We start from the raw sequence: 22,682 nt of genomic DNA on the forward strand, positions 1-22,682 counted from the left end.
TGGCTGCTAAAGGTTTTTTGTTTTTTTGTAAAAAAAAATTTATTATTGAGAAATAAACATCAGCAATACAATGACATTTCAGAGGAAGTAGTTCATTAAGGTTCACAGGAACAGTAGGTAAATCACAATATACATAAATAGATTTGGAAGGTCTAGGGTGAAGGGGGAACTTCGATATTAGTAGTCAGGGTAGGTTGACATATATCTCCTCGGTAGGAGTTCCACAAGCCCCAAACACAAGACCAGTTTTCGGGACATCCAGGGGCCACATATACAGTTTTTTTCTCTAAACATTACCCAATCCAAGTCTTTTTCCCAGTCTTGCACTATGGGTGGGAGCGGCGCTCCCCATCGCTGAGCAATGTTTCTCTTGGCTAGCATTAGTCCCAACGTGACCCATTGTATCAAGCAGACATTTAAATCACTTGGTTCCCAGATGTTTAATAGACACCAACGGGCTTCCACACGAAGTTGCACGGACAAGACCGCATTAATGATGTCATGAACGTTGCGCCAATATGGTTGGATCAGCTTGCATTCCCAGACCATATGAAGAAAGGTTCCCAGCTGGCCGCATCCCCGTCTACAGGCTCCCCCGTCTGCCCTCCCCATCCGTACCAATTGAGGCCCGTTGCATATACCCTGTGTAGGCATTTTAGTTGGACAAGTCGGAGACGAGCTGGTATCGCCACCACTCTGGGAGAGGAGATAGCCTCCTGCCACTCCTCGTCGGCCATCTCTGGTTCACTTCTCTCGGAGGGCCTGGAGAGGATCCAAAATGTTGTTGACCATCTTTTTTGTATATCAGTGAAATGGTGCCTTCAGGAATATGGCCGTCTAATATTCTATCTTCTAGCGGGGATGATTCCGGTAGCGTGACCTCGAGCTGTAGGGGAGTGCCCAGTGCGTGTCTAACCTGCGTGTAGCGGAAGCGTTCTGAGTCAGCCAATTTGTACTGTTGCTGCAATGCAGCAAATTACTTAATGTTTGATTTTTCCTACTGATCGCCTATATGGGTAATACCTATGAGATCCCATTTGTCGAACCCATTACTCCTCCACAGATTGCCCAGTTGTTCGGAATCCAATAACTGTGTTGCAAGTGTTACATTTATTGGCCGCGAGCCACACCTGTGTCGCATGTGCAGTCGGACCAGTCAACGGAAATCTCGCAGGTCTAGAATACATAGCTCTATCTATCATCCCACCCGGGGCTTGACCTCTGTCCATGGCGTAGCCCGGATCTCCAGGGAGTCTGTAGACAATATGGTTCAGTGCGGCTAGTTGCGAGGCCCAGTAATACCTCCGCAAATCTGGGAGTCCGATCCCGCCATCATACCATGGGAGAGTTAATTTATTGAAAGCTATACGGCCCCACCATCCCACAGGAGCTGCCTCTGAAGAGCCTCTATCTCCTTGAAGTACGTGGCTGGCACTGGGTCCATCGAATTCTGCAAGGCATACAGAAACCGGGGCAAAGCCATCAACTTGAAGAGAGCTGCCCTTCCAAGCAGGGAGAGCGGGAGCGTCTTCCAGCGCTCCACATCTTTCTTACACCTGTTCAGCGGAGAAGCTAAATTATCATACCGCAGCTTCGGATCTAGCGTGATAAATATACCTAGATACTTAAATCATGTCGTCTCTGTGGATGGGGCACGACTTCTGGACTGCCGGCGGGTCGCCCACCAATACAAAAAGCCCCGATTTAGCCCAGTTAATGGCCAATCCTGAGTACCTGCCAAAAATAGCGAGCACATCGAGAAAGTTACGGAAGGATTCCTTGGGGTTAGTGCAGGGGTGTGGAATTTATTAAAATATCTACTTGTCCATGGGGCAGGTTGCTTCATAAATCTACTTGTCCTGTAAGAAAATCCACTTGTCTCTTTGGTGCCATGCAGTGTGGCGACAGATTATGGCAGCAATCTCATTATACAAGAGCTCTTGTATAGCCTCTCTGATTATGCCAGGGTTCATATCACGAAAGTCATATAGCTGCACTTAATGCAAGGACATATAACAAGGGTGCACTTTTGAGACTTTCTTTAATAATTGGGCCCCAAATTTGGTCTGGCGTTAACCATGACCCTTTGTTTTTATTAAAATTCTCTAATCTCTTCTCTTAGTTTTGTTCCGTGCCAGTAACTAATGCCAAAACAAGTCGTGCAATGCCAAAACTAAAAAGCTGACCGCCCATTTCAGACCTACTGGCTTTGCCAATGCTTGTTTATTTGTATGTTTCCCATAATCTTATTAAAACTGGTTACACTGATTTCTCAATAAGAATATTTTTGGGAAATGCTAGCATGCATCAACACATTTTACTAAATGACGCTGCAAAGAAACAGTACCTGAAATTTTACAGTAGTTTAGCAAAAACAAACTCCTACTTTCATTTTTTAGGAACATTTTATGTTGAAAGCAAAGAATCATTATTCTTGCTTTCAAGCTTCTGCAAATATTGGCATCTAATTAGAAAGCATTCTGTGGGCATAATGCATAGCATCATATTGCTAAACTTTGAAACCGTGTGTACACATTTTTATACTGGAACCACTGTCAGTAGTGCAGTCAGAACTTACATTTACTCACAGCGCTCACCTTAATAATAAAGGCTTTCAATTAATAAACCATAAACACAAGATTGAACAGCATTAACATATGCACACAAATATTAACGTAACTGCAGACAGTGCCCTTCCCTGATCCATAATGTGATACTGCAAACTGGCAGCCAAAGGGTTAGTGCTGCAGGGGATTAGGCCTACTTGTCCCAAGGACAACATACACATTAAAACTTGTTGCCCTTGACCCCAAACAATATGTCCTGGGCGTCGGGCTATAGGAATTCCACATCCCTGGGTTAGTGAGATAAAGCAGGACGTCGTCCGCATATAACGAGATCTTGACTTCCCAGTCAGGTGTCCATCGCAAGCCCCGTATCAATCAATCCCATCTAACCCAAGCTGCTAATGGCTCCATCGCGAGTGCAAAGAGCAGTGGAGACAGCGGGCATCCCTGTCTGGTGCCTCTCCCCAAAGAAAAGTCACCAGACCTACATTTGTTAACGATCACTCGTGCTAGGGAGTTCGCGTATAATAGGTGCATCCAACTGATAAACTCACTTCCAAAGCCCAGCTTCGCCAACACTGCAAACAAATATTGCCACTCCACTCTATCAATGGCCATTGTGGCATCTAGGGATATCAGCACCGTCTGTTCATGGATCCTCTGGGAAGCCCCAAGGACACCATGCAACATGCGCAGATTTAGCGCCGTGTTACGGCGTGGCATAAACCCTGATGGGTCCTGGTGGATTATGGTCGTAATCACCTTGACTAGCCTATTAGCCAGGAGTTTCGCTAGTATTTTGGGCTCTGCGTTGAGCAGCGATATGGGCCTATAGGAAGAGCATAGTGTCCTAGGCTTGCCTGCTTTATATGTGACCACTCTGTTTGCCACGCGCTGATCGTAAGGAAGTTCCCCCCTCTCTCCCTGCTTTCCATGATAATGGCGCGGATATGGGGGGGTGAGTCTATTCGCATTTAACTTGTACAACTCAATAGGTATCCCGTTGGGGCCTGTCGCCTTACCGGATTTTATCTGCCTAATCGCCTGGGCAACTTCATCATCTGACAATGCGGAATCAAGATAGCGCTTATCCTCTGACAGACGTGGCATAATAATATCCCTAATCATTTCGCTATTCTCCATTTCCGTAAAGTCACAACTGGCCGTATAGACCTTCCGGTAGTATTCGGGCAAACTTGTCCGCCACAGCCTGTGATCCTAGACGCTCGCTCTCTGTGTTCAAGCCAAGCAATCAATTTACCAGCTTTATCGCCGTGTTTATATATATATACGGCTCTGGACTGCATTGTGTTGGGCCACCGCTCTATCCCTGACGAGGTTTTTATATTCCTCCTCCTGAAGTCTCAACAGATGGAGCTCCCCCGGCGCGTGTGATCTAGCTACCCTGTCTTCCAAAAGTATAACTTCCGCCTCCTTTTGAGCTACTTCCGCCTGGCCTTTCTTCTTCTTACTCGACACTAAGGATAATACCTCACCTCTTGTTACAGTTTTGTATGCTTCCCAAAGGGACCGGGCAGCATCTACCGACCCCTCATTCTCCATAAAGTAACGGTCTGACATCTGGAGAACCTCCTTCTTAACCGTCGGGTCTTGTAACTGCCATGCACTAATGGGAGCACCCTACCTACTGTCGGCAGTTCGAGAGCGAGGCGAAGCCACAGCGGGGAGTGGTCAGAAATTCCCCTTCCAAGATAGTTAACTTCATGGACGCCATCGCCACCGGAAGCAGCATATAGTCCAGCCTAGACAGGCTGCCATGAGCAGCCGAAACATGGGTGTAGTGTGTTGTCGGATTACGTACTCGCCAACTGTCAACCAGCCCTCGTGTGTCCAGGAAATCAGAAAGCCATCTCTACGTCTTTCGGAGTGCTCGGGGTGGGCTATGATCGACCTCCCCATCGAATACAGAGTTGAAATCACCACTTAAGACAAGGTCACCAAGGGGCAGCGTAAGGAAGATAGTAGTCAAATCTCGAAAGGTCTCGGTCTGGAGGCCAGGTGGCACGTAAATAGACAGAAGGGTGATCGTCCGGCCCCCAACCTGCCCCGAGACACCTGCATATCGGCCCCTCTGATCAATCCAGGTAGCCTGCACAGACAGGATTTCTTAACCAGGATTCCGACTCCCCTAGAACCGGTTGTGAATCCAGCGTGTACCACTAATTTATACCCTCCCTTATAGAGGGCCATGCATCTGTTGCCGACTAAGTGAGTCTCCTGCAGTAATATCACACCCGGCGAATGTCGCCTGATGATTTGACTGCCCATCCCCCTCTTGATCTTGTCACCCAAGCCATTCACATTCCAGCTCAGCACTCTCATCCCCGACCCTTGACTATTCTGTGTCGCCGAACCCATGTAAAGAGCGTGTCGCTACACTTTCCTCACCTGAGATGGAAAATTGATAACAAAAAAGACCACAAACACACAACAACCACCACCACAACATTCCCCTCCCTGCACCCCTGCTCACGGCAATCGCCAACCCCCAACTCGCAGTGTGCCTGTCGCCCCATACTCTAACTAACCGACTATCTAAAAGTAGATCTGAGGAGGAGTTCGGCACTCCAGAGCCCCGCACCGCCCGTAGGATATTATGCCTGTTTTAACTCTCCCTCTCAAAAAGCTTACCCGCGGGAATGTCTCGTACATGACCCCCCACCCAACAAAATCTTATTTCACAGAAGACAGTAGTACTCATCATTCCTGTTCTTGCGAGCCCTCTGTCTTTGCCGCTCCGTCTCTGAGGCTCTCCCCGGAAGACCAAATCCAAGGCAATTGCCGGATTGTCAAAAAACCAAACCTTCCCTTCAGTCTCAACACGCAACTTAGCAGGGAACATCATGGCATATTCAATCCTTTGTCACCAAGCCGCTTCTTGACTAAGAGGAAACTCTGCCGCTGCCTCTGAACCGCCTGCGTTAAGTCCGGAAAAAAGTTGAGGGTGGAATTTTCATACTTCAGAGGGCCCCTGGTTCTGGAGGCTTGCAGGATAGCGTCTGTCTCTAAAGTTGAGCACCCTCGCAATCATTGTCCGAGGTGGAACCCCCGGTCGCGGCCCCCCTCCCGGAATTCTGTGTGCCCGCTCCACCGTGAAGAAGCTCCCCAGCCCTTTTGGTTTCAAATGATTAAGCATGATGTCTTCCACAAAGAGGTCAGGGGCCTGACCCTCGGCCTACTCTGGAACACCAATGATGCGCACGTTGTTTCTCCAGGCCCTTCCTTCGTATTCGTCCAGCTTGCGGCTTGCCATATCACTGGAGACTTTAAGGTCATGGACCTCCCGCTGCGCTACGTCGTCCGTCAAACTCGCCGTTTTGATATCCCAACGACTTTACCTTCTCTTTTGTCCAAGGGAGGTTTTAACCCCATCTATAGCGGCCATCACATCTAGTAGCGTGGGCTCTGATGTAGGGCCCGAGGCCTCTCCACCTCCGTCTTTTGGTTTTCCAGGCCCAGTAGGTGAGCCCCTGGGTTGTGTGTAGCGATCCAACTTATTAGTTTGGATATACTGGGACCCCCTGGTGGATTTGGATTGCTGCTTCTCCGCCTCAAGTGTAGTCGCCATTTCGGTTTTGGGCTCGGGACCAGTCACTTAGTCTCCTGATGTTGCGGCAGTGATCAGAGACCACGTTCACTGCAGGCAGAGCACTCTCTGCCTCTCTCTCGGGCCCTGCCGGTATCCTCGCTGCCAAGATTACCAACTACAGACCTGGAGGGCCGACCGAATCTGCAACAGCACGTTCGCGCATTTATCAGCACGGTATGTCCTCTTTTGGGCTGCTCTTCCGCATCCAGGGTAGGACGCCACTTCTGCAGATCACCGCCAGTCACCAGCGACTCCCCGCCACATGGGTCTCCTAAGACATCTCACCTGGGCCACAGCCGCTCCGCATATCCGGCCAATGCGCCACACCCATGCCATCCAGGCCGGTCACAACACCCGGGGGCTCACTCTCTGCCGCCCTTGGCTGTGCAACGAAGCGGGGGCACTCTGGTCTCAACTCCGCTTAACAGCCCCGGGGTCCTGCGCCACTGTCAGCCGCCTGCCGCTCCTGCGTAGTGCCCGCCTGGGCCGGGTCTGTGGCACTATTACAGCACACAATCTCCAGCAGTGGTGCAGGCACGAGTCTTTCACAGTCCCCCAGTCGTCACAACCAGCAGGAGGAGGGGGTCGCACAAAGGGCGAGAGAGATCGGAACCAGGCGCGGGGCCGGACCGGTAACTTCCGGTTACCGGCCCCGTTGTTGTTGTACTCGCGCCGGGGTCGGAAACCAACTCGAGACCCCGGCTTCGGAGCTGACCAGCCTCAACCTTGCCAGCAATGTCACTCCGGTTCCCGCGGAGAACAGCGTCCGGCGCCGCTTTAACCCCGCTGCAGATTTCCGGCCTCAGGATTTCATGCAGGATGTCTCCGGGGGTCTCCGGAGCTCAAAGCTCACGCGGCCATCTTGGACGCGCTTATAGCTCCTCCCGATTGGAGAAGTTTTTCTTTTCATTCAGCTAGTTTGAATCACTAAAGGTTTTTCCAAGTTTTACGCGTGCGAGCATAAAAAAAACCTAATGACTTTTACCCATCCAAATGTTAACCACATTTTACATGTCCACTCTCGCCTACCTTCAACCCCCTCTATACTGCTGTTGTGGCAGCTGTGGTTTTTGTTGTAAGCACGTCTGGTGGCAACTGTGGTCGCTGCCTTCTTGAGTTGTCTCTGCCCTGGTAGCAGCGGTGGGGTGATCTATGGCTAGAGCCGTGGACACTGCTGCTGTTCTACTCACAAAAAGAATAATTGATGGACAGAATGCAGAACAATGTCATACATTCACCCCAGTACAGAAATCTAGGCCTAAGTCCATAATGTTTTTGCCCACCATGCCATTGTATTTAGGACCCAGCCATATGCAAATCAGTCTTGACCCTGCCCACAATGGAAACAGTCCAGCCCCAACTGCCAGGCCAGGTCCTCCTTGGACTGGAAACAAGCATCCTAGGACTGGTTTCGGGTTGGCAAGGTGAGCAAAAGAATGATGGATTTAACCCAGATCTCTTAACTTGGGGTGAATGTTTTGTTTTGCATTCCGTTCATCAATTGTGTGTCTTTTGCTTTCTCGTTCTCCGCGCGCTGGACATGCACAGACGTGGGTCCTCACTGTGCCATTGGATTCAAGCCATACTGGCTAATGAGGGGTGAAACCCTGAAACAGTTCCAAGGATGCTTGGTTCCTGTCCAGGGAGGATCTGGCTTTGCAGTTCGGGCTGGACTGTTCACATGAGGCACAGGGTCAAGGCTGATTTGCATATGGCCATGTCTAAACTGGGGTGGCATGGTGAGCAAAATAAGGATGGATTTAACCTAGATCTCTTGACTGGGGGTGAATGTTTTAATTTGTTCTGCATTCAGTCCATCAATTGTCTCTTTTACGTTGTACTCATGGTGGCAACTGTCGTGGGTGTTTTTGTGACTGATGTGGTCCCTAATGAACTGAGTTGCAGTTGTTCTTCCTACAATGGTCGCGGTAGCTTTAGAGGTTGAGGCTCCTGTTGTTGCTCCCTGGATGGATTACAACTGTTGACATGGAAGTCCCTGCTGTATTTACAGCTATAGTACCTGCCACAATTTCACCTGTAGCTGCTGTTTTAATCCCTGCCATGAGGTTGGCCCTGTCGTGGTTCCTTGCAATTGTTTATGCTGTTGCCTGTACATTGTTTGCCACGATCATCACTGTTATCTCAGACGTTCTGGAAGCTGCCGTTGTCCCAGCTACTTTAGCTACAGCTTGTGGTCGTTTTTTTCTTGGTGGCAGCTGTGTTCAGTAAATTGGTCCATGCTTGATTACAGCTGTCACACAAAAGATGATTTGAGGAATGCTTTGTAGAAGTTTAACCACTAGCAATCACTCAAGGTAGCTATCCAACCAATTGTCCTTTTGCCCACCATGCTACCTCAATTTGGACCCAGCCATATGCAAATCAGCCTTGAACCTGCTTCTATAGGAACAGTCCAGCCCTAACTGCTCGTCCGGGTCAGAGGTGCCTTACTTCGAGGACACATTGCTCCAGCAAACTTAGGTTTAATAGCTTCAGATTCATCAACCTGTGGGCGTGGTGTCGAGGTAGCATTTTCAGGTTTAAGAATTGCGAGGGGACCCTGTGCCTACAGTACGGAGTGGAATGGGCCACAGGTGGGAACTCTAAAGCTGACATGTAGCAATATTAACAGTCTACCGGTGGGCAGCGGCTGTTATTTCACACAGCACGCTGCTAATATAGCCATGCCAAATTGCGAAGCACAACACCCACCAAAAATGGACCGAGTGAGTCAATCTTCTGCCATAAGCCAATCGTTGTAAGTGAAATTGCTTTACCTCTGTTGGCCTTTATTGTATTTAAACAAATGACTGCACCGGCTTCACTTGTTCAAAGCGCAGGCCATGGCTTAAAACAAGACATCGACCCCAGTCGTGTAGTACCTGCAGCCCAGTAACTGGATTAACAACTTCGCTTTTCAAAGCCCTTCTGGTAATGCATGCGGGAACATAAACCAGACAGTCAGCGGGAGGAATTGTATAAGGAAGACAGCAACTGTGCATGCAGGAATCTAAGTGTGCATTGACCATGACGAGACACATAGAGGAAGCTGAACTGTGTAAGGTGTCCCAGACAGAAGAGACTTGAACAGACTCCCACACGGCCTGTATTGCTTCTCTATAGGCTAACTAGAGCTCTGAAATTGTTAAATTGTGAGCTAAAACACAATAATTTCTTTTGTTATAATTATCGAGTATATTTAGACTTATTCATATTGATACAAAAAAGTGCTCTGATTATACAAAGTTAAAAACGTATTGAGGCAAGATTTTTCATAAATGCAGATGTACAATTCTTCTGTACTCTAATACATCAAATATGTTTGCCTTTCATGCAGTTTTTTTTTAACTAAGCATATGCAATAACAATAAAAACCAGTGACATTAATGCCATATGATAGGCCCCCTGTGTAATCAATGACACAGACCCATTCTAACCACATGCACAGCAACACACTCACATCTCACACTTTAACCAACCACATAGACCTACACTGGTGAAAGTAGCAGAGAGAAGACTTCAGAGAATAACTGCAATGGTTTTGTAGGTTGGGAGTTCAAAACTGACCGGTCAACGCCAGTTTCGGTGGGGAATTACAATTCACATCTTGCTTCGTCAGGACCACCCAATTGTATATTCTTAGGTGAGTGGTAGGGGGTATCAACTAAAATTCAAACACAGCCACAATAAAGAAAATAACCTTCTTTCCAATGTCGATTTCAAGATTAGAATCTCAGGGGTGCTGCACAAATCATTGTTTCAGAGTACAAACTGCAATAATTTCTTTCTTATCAACACACATACGCTATCCTCCTTGCTCTATTCTTTCCAATGTCTCAGAAGGTTATTTCCTTTATTGTGGCTTTTTTTGCAACAAAAAAGAAGTTTGTATAATTGTAGTGTGCTTATGAAATCGTCCAGATTGGAGACCAAACTTAAATACAGTGAAACACTCACGAACAGATGGCTGGGTGATGAATGCGCAGAGTGGCAATTAGTATAGCAAATCAGTCTCCAGGCTCAAAGGATAAGGTAATGGCCATCTACCATTAACCAAATAGCGTGAACATTTTTTCACTACTATACACAAAAACACTCTTGTATATCCTGAGCTAAATTACACCAGTATAAACGTGTATAATGAATCAAAATCCACACAATCTTCTCATTTATTTTTTTTCTTATTCAGTGATGATCTTTAAAATGTAAATGTAAATGTACAGGAATTTATATAGCGCAAATCACCAAGCGGTTTCTAAGCGCTTGCTTAGGGAACCCGTCCTGGTATTCCCCTGTGAGATAACCCCGGCAGGGTATCCGCAAGGTGAAAGCCAGGCATCCCGCCGCGAAGGGCCGTTGTGGAGATTAAGCAAGCTATTGCCCAGAGTCGCAGAGTGTGAACCCGTGAATCGAGTAGGCACCGGAGCGAGAATTGTCGAGTCCATGGACATTTTAGGACTCAAGACCCCGCCGAGCCGGGAATTGAACCCTGGTCCCGGGCTGACCTCTGCTTCCAGGTCTGCCTCCTCTAACCAGTGAGCCACACTTCTCCACCTTTACACTCTAACCTAGCCAACACGTGTTTCGTCTCTCGTGGTAACAACCACAGACTTCGTCAGGGCTACATTGTTACAGTATACATAGTCAGTATATTGAAACATAAACTGCATAAGAGTCAAGTTAAACAATAAATAAGCCAAAACATAATTAAAAAAATCCAATTTCCGTATTGGGAATCTGCACAACCACCAGTGATAGGATCCGAATTACCAATAGTGAAACATAAGAGTAAGGAGATAAGCAGATGATTCAATGAGTTATTCTATCTTCGTGTGACAAAAAAAAGCACAAAAAACACCATAGCTACCACCAAGTAGAAAATTATATCAAAAAGAAGGAAGACAAGTGGAACTAACACATGCAATCCATGCATGTCAAACAGAGAGGGAGGGGGAAGAGAAAGATCATTACTTTAAAAAAAACACTCCCCTAATTGAATCGGTGTATACAATCAAACCACGAATAAGTATTCTGCGAAGCAAAACCAATCGTACGTAAGGAAAATAATTTTTTCGCAATAAACTGATCCTAATTACGCAAATTATCGTGTCAATCTTTCAAACGAGGGTGGATCTGTCAAAGATAAAAAGGAATTAGACCCTTGTAGTAGTGTTCCAAGAAGCCTCTAGGCTATATTAAGGACAAGCAGGGCCACTCCTAATTATCCATATCGATCACACTCTAAATAAAAAGTCTTCATATATCTATCTGCGTGCAAAAAGTCCTGTAACTTCTGATCAATAAAGTAAAACAAATCGAGTATACTACCCTAATTGCAGCACTCTTATACCAGAAAATGTAAGATATTTTTAAACCTTCCGCTAAGTAAAACCAAGAAAGTATAATGTAATTCAGGCTCAAATTTCAAAAGCTTCTGACAATAAAAAATATATCCACCCGACATGTTTATCTGTCGGGTGACCTCAAAACCACTCGAGAATACTAAATATCTTATCAAATCATCGTACAGTTAAGCTAGACAGTACTAGACCATACTTTGAATTAAGTGGTGCACATGTGTTAAGTTTCAGACGTAGGTCTCAAAAAGCTCTAACATCAAAAATATTGCACTCGATAACTACGTAAGGACCAGTATTCAAAACTAATATATAAATCAAGTGAAGTGTCGCCAATTAGAACACCCGTCACATGCATGGCAATGTGCTTACCGGTGAGAGTAACATTCACGGCACGCATCTATGGATCGGCGTCTAGCAAGGGCGCCATCTTTACGTGTCCTTTTTTATGCATGCTATAACACCACTTAGAAAGAGGACTGGTTACATATTGAAAACGGCCGCCATCTTAAAACGGGTTCTGAGTCACGATCGCCCTAAAATGTCTCAAATTCTCCAAGGAGTCCAATCTTTAAAAAACAATTTGTGATTAAGATTCATGGTGAAATTACCACATCTGTGTAAAAATTGGTGTTAATCAAAAGAAAGTGAATCTATGTAAGAAAAATCAGTGAAAGAGAGACCAAAGTAGAAAAGATAGGGATCAGTGAGACATTATGTGGTCCTACAATAAACTCCACTTATCTCTGTCTCTCTTCAGTATTTCATTTCTATATAATTCACATTTTATAACATTCTTAAATAATTAGAATAACAAATTCATACATATCACTACATGTGTCAGTATTTACATTCCATATAGAATCAAATACAGTGATGTTAAATTCAACAGCATGAGGTGTGCAGTTATTTGATTAACACATCTTCAACATGCTTACAATATTAAAAAGTGAGGGACAGTAAAGAGATATAACTACACATCACATATGGACCCGTCATATATAATACAAAACTCAGTAAGGTGATTAAATACAAAGACCAGCATCATCACTAATTCATCATATCCAAACAGGTATGTCATCTCAAGAGAATTTTTTAACCTAGTGAGTTACAAGGTCAGAAAAGCAAAACGAAAAACAGTCCGGGATATGTTAGTTTCCCAAAAAATACTGGAGTTCATTGTAGATATTCAGGCCCTTATCAACCGCACTTACTTGATGATCCAACGGGCTTCCTTTTGCCTCAATCTTAATTCACGGTTGCCACCTCTGGCATCCGGTAATACTGTCTCAATCCCATGGAAATTAAAGGATAAATGAGTACCCTGTGATTTACAATCTGACGCATGTACTGCTATAGGATATCTCATGTCCCTATTCAAGACCTAAAGTGTTCAGCAATACGATCTTTCAATCTCCTAATAGTGCTCCCTATGTAAACCTTGGTGCATTTACAGATTACCGCATAGACCACATAGGTCGTATTGCAGTCAATATGTGTTTTGATCTGCAAATTGGTGGAGCCGTAATAGCTGAAGCTCCTTATCCCATGTAACATCAGCTTGCACATACTGCATCCACCACACTTAAAAGAGCCCTTATTAAGTGTGTGTGACCATGTTGTATTCTGTCTCAGTGTCTCAGTTCTCTCGGATAGCTGGGGCTGACCATATTCTTAATCGTCAAACCACACAGATAAGTAATTGACGGATGGTTCTCCACATGGGGTTGAGCATGGGATCAGACGTAAGCATGAACCAGTATTTCTTTAAAATATAGTTTACTTTGGACGACCATGGATGATAGTTCGTGACCATTCTGACTGGATTAATATGTCCCTTACTAATTTTCTTATTGGATTGTAAGGTGAGCTTTCTGTCAAGTTTCAAAGCTTTCTTTAGCTCTAGTCATAATCTCCAGTCCATACCCCCTAGTTAAAAACCTGTTCTCTATGTCTTGTACTTGGCTTGAAATCTAACTCTTCACTACAGTTACGGCTGTGCTCTATAGTACTCCCCATAAGGTATAGCATTCACTTGCGATCTTGGATGAGCACTGTTGGAATGTAGTATGGAATTACAGGACGTACCCTTCCTGAAGATTTTACTGCACAGCATGTCGTTGACATATAATTCTAGGTCTAAAAAGACGATCTTCTCAGGGCTGTAGTTTAAAGTAAAGGACATGTTGTAAACATTACTATTCATATGTGCAAAGAAGCGGAGTAATTCGGCTTCCCCACCTGTCCATATGAACAGGAGATCATCCATATATCTCCCGTAATGGTGTATATATTGGTACCAGTGAGACCCGCCAGGACCCCAGATATGCACCGCCTCCAGCCTCCCAATAAAGAGCAGGAAAAGGATGGTGCAAATCTGGAACCCATGGCAGTCCCACACGTTTGCCTGTACCATTGTCCATTGAATAGGAAAACGTTATGTTCAAGGACCAATCTGGACATTAAGAGCACTTCTGTATGTTCGAGTAACTCAACAGGTCTTTTATATAAAAAGTATTTTAAGGTATCCCATCAATGTTCGTGGCTAATATTAGTATACAGTGATACTGCATCCATAGTGACCAGTATCATTCCAGACTCCTAGGTGAAATCATTAAGAATGTTTAAAACATGTTTAGTGTCCTTTATATTGGACGGTAAAATTATCACATATAGTTGTAGAAATACGTTGATAAATTCCGCTAATCTCTCCGTCGGGCCACCTATACCCTACACAATAGGTCTGCCAGGGGGTGACACCGAATCTTTATGGACCTTTGGTAGGGTATATAGGCATGGAAAGCGAGGAAGGTCTATGGTCAAATATTTGAACTCCTCATCATTAATGATGGTATCAGAATGCCATTTCTTCAGATGATCATTAATTGTTGCTATTATGTCAAAAATAGGATTATGGGGTAATTTAGTATACCAGTCTAGGTTGTTTAATTGGCTGAGCGCTTCAGCAGCATACTTGGTCTTGTCCATCAGGACAACATTCCCACCCTTATCTGCCTCTTTAATGATAAGGTAAGTATCAGAACCCAAGGTCTTAAGGGCCAGTCTCTCTTTGTATGTCAAGTTGCTACTGTAATGTGATAGCTTGGTCTTTTTAATTTTTTCTTCCAATAGGTCTAATACTCTGCTGACACTTTTGTAGAAACCATCTATACTGTTGCCACTCGATAATTGTGGGGTCCATCTGGACCTCTTTCTCAGACCACTATTTTCGCTTTCATTAACACAACAATCTAAATCTTGTAGTACTTGTTGTAAAGTGATAGGATCATTCTCATTTTCTGTAATCGAGAGCAGCATTTTTTGTGTCCTAAATATCTTGAATTGTAACATTACCACAAATGTTGTCTGCAGATCGATCTTTATTAGCCACATTACAGGAAAAAAAATTCTTACTCTTCAAATGTCTCAAGTTTATAAACATCAATTCTTAAATCGTTCATATCGCATTTCATTGTAGGACAAAAAATCAGCCCCTTTTTTAAGAACATTTGACATTTCACTTGTGAGAATCTTACTAGAGAGATTGATTACTTGGATGTCATTATTGTCATGTATCTTTTCTGGTTGGCTTTCCATGAGCGTGTTTGATAGCGTTCCCTTTCGCCTACAACTGCGCCCACCCCTTTTTCCTCACTGTCCTCCTAGGCTCTACCCTCGGTTCTCTCTGCCTCGTATTCCCCATCCGTATCCTCTGAACCTCCTTTAAAAAAGAGTTGCTGCCTGTTGGTTCACTATTCTCGTTGGTAATAACCTCATCTTCACTACTAGAGATGTTACTAGATGAGGCCGTATTGATATTGCTCATAGAGGGTGTTTTTCTTTTCACCCAGAGGTATATCCTGTCTCATTAGGACATCAAACCGCTTGCAAAGGTAAAAACCCTCCCATTAGTATAGTCTTGCTCATCACGTTTAAGTTTTCACGCTTTCCTTTGTTTGATGTCCTCTTCATATTTCTCTAAAACTTCAGTCAAAATGTCAGTTCTTCTAAGTCCCTTCCACTTTATTCATGTCGGCTATTTCTTTTTCTAAAATGTCAACCTCTGTTATCGTTTTCACGACCTTTCTCTCCAAATTTTCAATGAGTAGAATCTGAGTTCCCGGTCAGTTCTTTCTCCCAGATCAGCATCAAATATTCGTCTAGATCGTCGTATGTGGGGAATAGTTGCGATCTCAGGCCCTGAGGAATCCTATCTAGCCTCTGATATTACTTCAGTGTTGCCCACCACTTGCTGATCTCTACCTTTTTTTTAACCTCTCTAACCTGATAAATTTCAGTTTCAAACCCTCATTCGATCTGTTCACACCTTGTGTTACTGCCTTGTTTACTGAGGCACCTGCATTTAGACTTAAATAAATCATCTGCCACCTTGTTTCTATCAGTTCGAGAACACATATCTGGGGGAATTAAGTCACAACAATCTCAAAACCCCACCCGCAGCACACCCAAATTAACAAAACACTCACGAACAGATTGCTGGGTGATGATTGCGCAGAGTGGCAATTAGAATAGTAAATCAGTCTCCAAGTTCAAAGGATAAGGTAATGGCCTTCTACCATTAACCAAATGACGTGAATTGTTTCACTACTATACACAAAAACACTCTAATATATCCTGAGCTAAATTACACGACAATAAATGTTTATAATTAATCAAAATCCACACGATCTTCTCATGCTCTTCATTTAGTTTTTCTTATTCAGTGATGATCTTCACACTTGAGCCTAGCCAACACGTGTTTCGTCTCTCGTGGTAACAACCACAGACTTCATCAGGGCTAGAATGTTACAGTATACATAGTCAGTATATTGAAACATAAACTGCATCAGAGTCAAGTTAAATAATAAATAAGCCAAAACATAATTCAAAAAATCCAATTTCCGTATTTAGAATCGGCACAACCACCAGTGATGGGATCCAAATCACCAATAGTGAAACATAAAAGAGGAAGGAGATAAGCAGATGATTCATTGAGTTATTCTATCTTCGTGTGTGCATAAAAAGCACAAAAATACACCATAGCTACCACCAAGAAGAAAATTATATCAAAAAGAAGGAAGACAAGTGCAACTAACACATGCAGTCCATGCATGTCAAACAGAGAGGGAGGGGGAAGAGAAAGATTATTACTTAAAAAAAAAACACTCCCCTAATTCAATCGGTGTATACAATCAAATCAAGAATAAGTATTGAGACCAGTAAACGCAAATTATCCGAATCATCACGGTTCTGCGAAGCAAAACCAATCGTAAGTAAGGAAAATAATTTTTTCGCAATAAACTGATCCTAATTACGCAAATTATCGTGTCAATCTTTCAAACGAGGGTGGATCTGTCAAAGATAAAAAGGAATAGACCCTTGTAGTAGTGTTCCAAGAAGTCTCTAGGCTATATTAAGGACAAGCAGGGCCACTCCTAATTATCCATATCGATCACACACTAAATTAAAAGTCTTCATATATCTATCTGCGTGCAAAAAGTCCTGTAACTTCTGATCAATAAAGTAAAACAAATCGAGTATACTACCCTAATTGCAGCACTCTTATACCAGAAAATGTAAGATATTTTTAAACCTTCCGCTAAGTAAAACCAAGAAGGTATATTGTAATTCAGGCTCAAATTTCAAAGGCTTCTGACAATAAAAAATATATCCACCCGACATGTTTATCTGTGTCGGGTGACCTCAAAACCACTTGAGAATACTAAATATCGTGTCAAATTATCGTACAGGTAAGCTAGACAGTACTAGACCATACTTTGAATTAAGTTGTGCACATGTAGTAAGTTTCAGACTTAAGTCTCAAAAAGCTCGAACATCAAAAATATTGCACTTGATAACTACGTAAGGGCCAGTATTCAAAACTAATATATAAATCAAGTAAAGTGTCGCCAATTAGAACACCCGTAACATGCAGGGCAATGCGCTTACCGGTGAGAGTAACATTCGCGGCACGCGTCTATGGATCTGCGTCTAGCAAGGGCGCCATCTTAACGTGTCCTTTTTATATGCATGCTATAACACCACTTAGACAGAGGACAGATATATTCAAACACCGAGGGGCTAGATCTCTACTTCATGCTTAAAATGTTGTTCACATTCTGCTTCCGCAACCATAGCACAAAGCACCTGACAGTGGGTCAGCTCACTTTAGCCATTGCCTTTCTTGCACTGTAATTGATGGCGTATTTCAATATTTTTATGTTCACATCCGACCAAAAAGTGAACTTTGATGCTAGGACTGCTTAGCCACTATTTTAATTTGCCATCGTTTTTTTTGTAGTTTTTTTTTTTCTTCTTCTTAATTAATCCTTGTGGTGTTAACTGTCCTCCCATTTTTCAAGGAACGGAGTGCCTTTTCTTTGCAGCCGTAAGAATCCTGTTTTGCTGTGATGAGCATTAAAATACATCTACACACTTTTCTATATACACCTGCCTGCTGTGAAGCATTCAGACTTAGGTTGCAGAATGTTATTTAATTTTTATGACATATGTTAACAATACTAAAAATAAATCACATCAGCTTGTCATGGCCCAAACTATTACTTTTGTCAATGCTTGATTACAGTCTGGGAGTAATCTTGTCGAACCAAAATGTATGTCAGTGCTGTGGCAGCTGCATTTTGGAAATATTGTAGTTTCTTTTGTAAGCCCTAAATGGAGACCACCTGCAAAGTCTTGAGTGAAACCAACAAGAGCAAACACCAGTATGACCTATTTTATGAGAGTATTCCAGCTAGGGGATAGAAGTGAGGCTGGAAGATAACTTTTTACTTACAAGACCATTATCTAATGTACTTCAAAGTCTCCTAACTGGTTTTATTATCAGACATGATTGAAGCTTTCTTCATTCTGTTTGATCTATACAACAGATAATGCACATTTTTGTTGCTCAGAGGCAGCCTTGATTGTGGATTGGTAAAATTTTTTAGAAAAATGAGTACTTGCATCCATAGGGCGTTCACTTTTTAGCATTGTTTTTTTCAACATTTTGATTTAGCTGCATTGGTCCACGATTGATTAGTAGCAGTGCTAATGGGAGCTAAGCTCAGAACAGACTATTTCTAGGGTAAACACTGCCCTCCCAGAACCCTTTGAAGCCAGCAACCTAGATTTCAGTTTTTCCCTAAATAAGGTTAGTGAGATTGCCTGTATTTGATAAATTGGAAGCTTATTACATAGAAAAGAAGCCTGAAGCGAGAAAAAAATGACCCTCACTCACCCTTTGGTGTGCAAGTAGAGAGTGGTCTTTGTCTGCTGAGTTTCCTGGTTGGAATGTAGGGCTCAGGTGTGGAGGATAAATATTCAGTTGATTGATGAGATATTTGAGAGCCAGGTACCTGAACTTTAAATTGATTAGTCAGAGGATTCGGGATAGAAAGTGCCTACTTTGTCAAGGGAGCATGCTGGTGGTTTGCCTACTTTGTGTCTATTACCTCCGGGTGTTGTGGCAATAGCATGTGCCCAGCTTTTTACTGGGATGTTACCACAACGGTATTTGTGATGTAGTATGCATGCACTTGTGGCATATATTCCAAGGCCATGTATTTGAAAAAGCCTAAAACGTATGGTGCCAGAGCCCAGGGAAAAAGAGTTGCTTGTTAATTGCATCGAACCTCCGAGGTAGAGTGATAACTCCAACTCCTGAGGTGCATTCCATGTGAAGAAGACAAACTGCAATAAAAACCTATTACGATCTTGGTTAATTTTTAAGGGCAACAGAACTCGTGATTCAATTTATAGAGCAAAATTGAGTAAGAATCAGGGTAATAAATGTGTATGCCAAAAAATTTCATAAAAGTAGCATTTTAAAGGGCGACCTGTGTGTTGCTGCAAAAGGCCATTGATGTACCCTGATATATATGCTCTACATTGGAGTGGAGTGGCTCACTGGTTAGAGGCGGCAGACCCGGAAGCAGAGGACGGCCCGGGACCAGGGTTCTATCCCTGACGCGGCAGGGTCGTGGACCAGGGTCAGCGGACTCTATAATTCTCGCCTCTGTGCCTACTCTAACCAGGGATCACATTCGGCAACTCTGGACATTAGCTTGCCTCATCTCCACAACGGCCCCCACATACGCCAGGGATGCCTGGTTTCACCTTGGAGATACCCAGTAGGGACCATCTCACAGGGAAAGCCAGGACGGGTTCCCCAGCGGTCTACAGCGCAGAGATACTCCTTCGGGAGTCGATTCTAGCGCTTTAGAAACCCACAATTAATTAATTGCATTAAATCAGTAGTATTTTATGACATTCTGCAAGTAGAAGTTGAGGTTACGCATTACATATGGAGGCATAAGTTAGCTGGGGGCCCCAACTGAAGCCATAGAATGTCGTCATTGAGACCTGTGATGTGAGTTTTTAGGTGGTACATCCACCTCTGTCCTTTTTCTTTTTACATAGTCTCGTTCCCTGAATAGTTCTACACCTGTTCCAAACTAACCGGCTGGATTTCATTCTCACTATGTGCCAGTTCTAAATAGTGTGTTGACATGCAAGTGGTGCTGTGGCAGCATCTAATATTGCTCCACTGGTGAAAGTAATCTGCAGTGTTTTGTGTTTAAACAGGGCAGGATGAGGGATCAGTCCCTTTGTGTCTAAAACCACTGTAGATTAGCAGGACCGCTCCTCCTGCTGGCCCTGTTTTAAAAACCACTGACTGCGCTGCTGTGCATACCCCTCTGCGCCCTTACATACTCTTAAGTATATGAGGCTTGTATATGCTGGGCTTGTAAGGGTGCTGAGGGGTATGCACAGTAGTGCATACCTCTCGGCACCTGTACATACTCTGCAGTAATTACTTCAAGTATGTAAGAGCGCCGAGAGGAATGCACTCCTTAAACACTCAGCATATATGTCTTACATACGCAGAGTATTAAGGTGGGTAAATGCACAGCAGTGCATTTGGCAGCGCTATTTCTTAGTGCAAAATGCACCTTTGCATCCTTTTTTTCTACATGATGGTGCATTTTGTTCAAAGGAAATAACGCCAAAGGCCCACTCCGCCCACCCCTATTCTGGTGTTCATTGATCCTAGTCCTGATCCTTCTAGTAGTCACACCTTTGCAGCAGAGGTTGCTGGGATTTGTTATTGTATAAATAACATTAGCAGTGATGCAATTTGTGTTCGTCCTGATTTCCTATTGCTTGGGGGTTCCCTAAAGACTCAACGTTCGCCCCTTCACCTCCACCCGCAACCCTGAAATACCCACACTTCACCCTCAAAATGTAATATTTTTTTTGATTTGGGAATGCTTAAAGAAATGTTTAGTCCCACGGCCAGCTAGAAAGAGCAGTAGATCCCTTTAGAAACTAGAGGCTAAGACATATTTGCATCTTAATAATGCATATTTTCACCTTCGGTTTTATCCTGCTTTTCTGTTCCTCCGTTGTGCAAAATTGTTGGTTTTGATCCATCATGCTTTTTCAGTGAATATTCACTTTTCACAGCCAGGCGTGTAGTCTGATCCCACTTTCAGCAAACGCGTTAAGTCATTATTCATCCTCCACAGAGTTTTATCTGCAGTGTGCTCTTGTTTTTCGCTATTATGTCACAGAATGAATGTAGAGGTCTGTAGCTTTTAATACTTGGTAACCGTCTCCATTTAACTTTTTAACGTTTTAAACTTGACATCGGGTAGTGTGCAGATTTGTAAGCAAACCACCACTCCTCAGTGTTGTGACTCAGAGTGAGAACAGACCTTTCTAGGTGTGTGTGTGTTAGAGGGGCTTGGAAGTTAATTGTTGCCCTGAAGAATTTGACGTAATTTGTCGATCGTGTAGTTTATGGCTCCAGCGTAAGCACAGCAATATAAGGGACCCCCTCTAATAGTTCTACTTTAAGGCTAGGGAGAAGAGGGGAAAGAACCATAGAACGCTATATATGCTCCCTCATAGCCTGTCTATTCCATATCTTAAGGACTTAATCTTTCTTAGATAGTAACATACATCCAATTACAACAGTGACACTTAAAAATTGAATTATTTTTATTATTTCATTGCTTTATATACTTAATAGCATTTCATTTTTACTTTTCTTTTTTCTTCTATATTATTTTTAATTCAGATAGAAAAAGACTTCATCATAAGAATTCATACAAGAGACAAAATCATTACATAACATTTCACATGAATGAATCCACTAGAGGAAGAAAACACCCCTGGACTCACTTTAATAAAAACATCCATGTCATACCATTCAAGCACATCCATACGCACTCTCACAAACTCCACACAACCAGCATCTGAACAAGGCGGAGGTTAAGTATGACCAGAGGAACCTCCACGACCAGATTGAGTTTTTATTTACAGGGCACCAAGCTGTGCATACGGTCGACGCCCGTTTCGGCGGTATATGAAGATGAATTAGACCGCCTTCATCGGGACCTTATTAGATACCAACATCAATTCACAACGACCAGGGAACCTAGAATTACATACAAAAAGTCACTGTTGTAGTCACTCCTTATTTAAATTCATCAGTACTTGATTGGACCAAACATGGAGACATGTCCAAAAATATTTGCCAAATCACATTCACACAATTTAGCTACTCCCACTACTTACTAATGGGAGCCCTAAAGATCATTCATACCAATATCAATAAAACATGCCTTAATATGACTAATAATAGGAGAATGTGTGCACAGAGATGCTACAGAGTTTCCGCCACTGACACTCATCACCAATATTTTTTTAGTGACCAACTGTATCCTAAAGGAAGAAATATGATAGACACCATCCCTTTTAAAAATAATTTTAAGTCCGCCTTGTCGTATTGCTCTATATGACCCCCAATCCCTCTAAGTACTCACAAGATCAGTGAAATTGGGGAATTTGGGCAATTATTCATAAGTTCTAGTTGTCAGGGGGTGGCATCCTCCCTTGTTCACGACAGATGCTGCCGCTCTGTTTGTGCAGATAACCGATTAAAACAATTATAAGAAGTCAGTATTTCAAGATTGAGAGACAATACTTTTTAGTGCACTATATCACCTAGTATTCTTACCCCAAATAGTCTTTGGCACATACGCGATTTACTCTCTATTGATCCTAGGACAATATATTCGACGAGGCCAAGACTCTTCTAGAAAAAAAGTCACATTATCACAACGCGGTACTAATAGTACA

The 22,682-nt window shown here is 43.4% G+C and overlaps 1 protein-coding gene across 12 annotated transcripts in view; it reads left to right on the top strand.

Annotated features, from left to right (window-relative positions):
- The window catches only part of BUB3 (BUB3 mitotic checkpoint protein), a 172,632-nt gene that overhangs the window by 27,863 nt on the left and 122,087 nt on the right, over positions 1-22,682 (top strand). The window contains exon 1 of one of the 12 annotated variants that reach the window (XM_078644016.1): positions 9,743-9,820. The exons of the other annotated variants lie outside the window; for them this stretch is intronic. The gene's annotated coding sequence lies outside the window, so the exon portion shown is untranslated. Of the gene's footprint in view, positions 1-9,742; positions 9,821-22,682 lie in introns of those variants that run through there. 12 annotated transcript variants of the gene reach the window in all.

This window comes from Lissotriton helveticus, chromosome 5_1 (genome assembly GCF_964261635.1).
Source record: "Lissotriton helveticus chromosome 5_1, aLisHel1.1, whole genome shotgun sequence".
NCBI classification, from domain to species: Eukaryota; Metazoa; Chordata; class Amphibia; order Caudata; family Salamandridae; genus Lissotriton; species Lissotriton helveticus.